Raw genomic sequence first — 4,092 nt, forward strand, 5'->3', positions numbered from 1 at the left:
TAAAGAATGGTAACACACAAAATGTTAAAAAACGCCCCTTTGGACATAATTTAAAATCTGAAACATTTCAGATTTTTCATTATCTTTTTTTTTTTTTTTTTTTTTTTTTTTTAAACGGTACCTTGTTTCTGAATACACCTCGTTACATCTCCACTTTGTCATGTCTTGAAGATGCATTAATGAGAAACTGCCACTATCGATAGCTATTATGGATGGCGCATGGTTTACTTTTAAGTGTTTTAGTAAAGTGTGTAAGGATCTTAAGTTTTACTAACTTTTATTTTATTTTAAACCTTACTATCCTCTCTTATTTTCCCTTTCCGGACAGAATAAGCGCGAGCAGGATTTTTATATGCTAATGAGTTTGCAAACTGTAAAAAGTAGTTAAGAAGTGGCTTCTAGCCAAGAGAGAGAGCCATTCTGCTACCCTGCTACTCGCTAGCTTTTCAGACAGTTCGTGTCTGGCGTTTAGGACATAGCTTAGTTCCTGCTGATGTACACTGTAAAAAAAAATCTGTAAAGTTACTAAGAAAAGTCGTGGAAACTGGGATGCCATGGATTATTTGAGTAATCAAAACAGGAATTTTCTTAGTAACTTTACAGAGATTATACCTGTAATGGTTACAGATGTTTGACATGTAATGTTACAGGAAGTTATTCTGTAGGCATAACAAAGTTTTTGTATGTTGATTACCGAAGCATATGCCTGTAAAGGTTACAGATCTTTGATCTGTAATGTTACAGGAAATTATCGTGTAAGTATAACATGTTTTTCATATGTGATTTACCAATGTAAACATCTGTAAAGATTACAGGAAATAATAGTGTAAGTAGATCGTAATTTTTGAATGTTGAATTACTAAAGGGAATATTTGTAGATTACTAGTGTTCTGCTTGTAAGGTTATTGCAAGTGATTATGTAAGAACATGTATTTTCATGTGAAATTTTAAAGGATATATATGTAAAAGTTGCAGATAATTTACTTAAAAGTTCCTCCAAATAATTATGCATATAGAACATATTTGTCTTATACAAAATACAAAAATGATGTATTCCTAAATATTAAATATTTTGATTGTAATATTACTATAAATAATTACACATGTAGAACATATGTTTTATGTGAAATGTCTACAGCTACTGCTTGTAACAAAATATGCTGCATTTATTTATTTTTGGGGAAAGGGAAGTTATGTAACTTTAAATATTAAGTTTTTTTTTTAAGGAAAAATACCTTAGATTTTCTAAAAGATATACAACATTTTCTTTCAAAATATTTCCAATGTTAAAAAGAAGCTCAAATTTTATGTTTTTCTTACATCTGCATTACTTTCCTTTATTTAATTTTAAGACATCTCAAAGTTACATATGCATCACGAAATAGCTGGAAAAAAAAACTTGTGTATTAGACTTAATGGTTTTTTGGCAATAAATTAGTAATGTTCTAGAATTCCCCCGCTGAACACTGGTAGTTCGGTCCGAGGTTCAAATCCCGCGAATGGGCTGGTTGTATGGGTATTTTCATGGTTTTCTCCATGTGTAACATGTATATAAGTCAGTTCCCTTCGAAAGTCCTCCACAAAGGCATTTCTCCACTTAGGCAGATAGTCCTAGTGTGTTTTGCCATACTTAAGTAAACTAAACCAAATCATTCTCCTTATACCCAACGGTGTAATCTAAAGAGACTGCAATTGGATATGATTACAGTAAAAAAATATTTTAATGAAATTGTTTCAATAAACAATTCTAAATATTTTTTTCAAATTCTAAAAAAAATTACTTGTGTAACTCAACAATGAACTTAAATTCAGTTATCACAAGTTATCCAAAATTATTTTCATGCTTAATTGCATTATTCATTTTAATTACAACATATAATTCTTTTAGGCATAAATGCTTTTTAATCTCTTCTGCTACTGACCATTAATTGAAATAATAGATTAATTAATCGGACAGTTGTACAGGTATTTTCCCAGATTTAAAACTTTATTAATAAATTACATTCTTCTCATTGAATACAAAATTGAAGAATTAGTTAGTCCTAAATTTAATTTTTCAAGTATTCCTTCTACTAAAACATTTATTGCCTACAGGCAACCAGACAGTAAGCTGAACACTAGCATTTGGCTCTAGATTTAAATCCTAGAGAATGGGCTGCCTGTGTAAATGTTTGTGTAACATGAAGTTTTCCTTAAAATATTCCTTTCCTTGGACAGATGGCCCTCTCTTGCTTTGTCATATTTCAAATAATCAATTCAAGCATTTAATGTAGGTATGACTTCACAACTTCGTCCCAAATTCTAACTGAAAAATTGAACAGAATCCCCTGATACTGTGTCTATAATACATGATGAATATAGAATGATCTTAAAAATTTAAGGAAGAAAATATAATGTATTTGGAAATGCCTTGATCCTATAATTATATTTTTCTCTGCTATGCCTAGAAAATTAAGAAAAGAATGTAAAAACTGAAGATAAAGAATTCAGCATTAATAATTGATATGATAGTAGTAATAAACTAAAAATTTTTTAATGAAAAATTGATAATGCATAATGGCTCCTTAAAATTTTAATTTTCTATCCTACTATTAATGGAACTAATTTATCACTATAATCAAAATGACTCAGATTTTCTTTCTTTAACTGATGTCAAAAATACGATGATTATTTCAAAATTCCTGTGGATGATTTAATTGTTCTCAAAATTTTCTATTCATTTATTAAATGGTTCAGATTAATGTTTTTGTTATCATTATTTCAAACGACTTTTTAAATCTTCGGGAAAAATGTTTAAATCTTCATTCAACAAAATTATATTTTTAGATAGATTTTTATGGAATAAAAAATTCTGTAAGATAATATTCATTCACACAAGATATTAACTTAGTATTTGCTCATTACTTTACAAGTATTCGATGAAGCCTTTTAGTGTAACATACAGGTTACATAAGGAACCATTTCATTTTAACGTAATATTCCATAATCATATATTTTATTTCAAAAAATATCATATTTTGAAAATATTGGATATTGCAATGGATTTCGACTCTTTATTCCAATACACAGAATATAGAAACAAAAATAGGTTTATTTTTATTTGAAAACTATCCAAAAGGAAAATAAAATAAAAAATAGGTAAAATTTATATTATTATTATTATTAATTAACTATTATTAATTAACTATTTTTAATTAACTAGTTGTGAAGGTGCAGTCCTCTTCTTCTTAGGATTCAAAGCATGGCTCCTAAATAAAGAAAAAAATCCCATTCGTTAGAAGTACATAACATATTCTAAATTTGTTATGTGACATTTTAATTTATAATCTCTTCATAATAATTGCATGCACTTGCACATATTCCAAATGATTTAAATCTTTTTTTAAATTAAATAATTAAATTGCAAACAAGATTCCTTTTGGTCCTTTCATGAAATCATAAATTGCATGTATCATCCATTTTTGAAGCAAAAACAGTACAAATTTAAATAATTCATTTTGCAGAAAATAATTTGAGGTTTATTAGATATTTACTATATTTATTTGTAATATAAAATAAATCTGTAAAGTAGTTTTAATAATGATCAGATTTTTTTTTTTTTAAGATTAATTTCTCTAGAAATTGAAATGTATTAAGGTAGCACTTCTCAATCTGTGGATCATACAGCTTGCCCTCATGGTCCTCCGAAGTTTCCAAAGGAGACAAAAAATTTTAGTTGAAAAATCTCAGAGTTTAAAAAGTTACATATGACAATCATCTATCACCTTTTCTCGTAAGATAGACATTTTATGAAATTTATTATTGGTTACCCTACTTACAGACTTCCCACTCAGTCTTAGCAGTAAAAGATGGATTTAAAGCACTATAACTGTGGTACTTACCGCCATATATCCAAATATACTATCATATATCCACTAAGACTGTGGTCTTACCATCATATATCCAAATATAGAAGAGCCATGCAAGAATTACAAATCATCCTTCTCATTAATAATCTTGAAATATTAGAAATATAACTTTTCTTCAATGGACTTAATTATGAAATATAACGGATTTTAATTATATATTAAAATATAAGTGTACTAGTAGTAA

This window comes from Stegodyphus dumicola, chromosome 5, assembly GCF_044657685.1.
Source record: "Stegodyphus dumicola isolate Sdum_Otavi_A_Nest chromosome 5, ASM4465768v1".
Lineage (NCBI taxonomy): Eukaryota > Metazoa > Arthropoda > Arachnida > Araneae > Eresidae > Stegodyphus > Stegodyphus dumicola.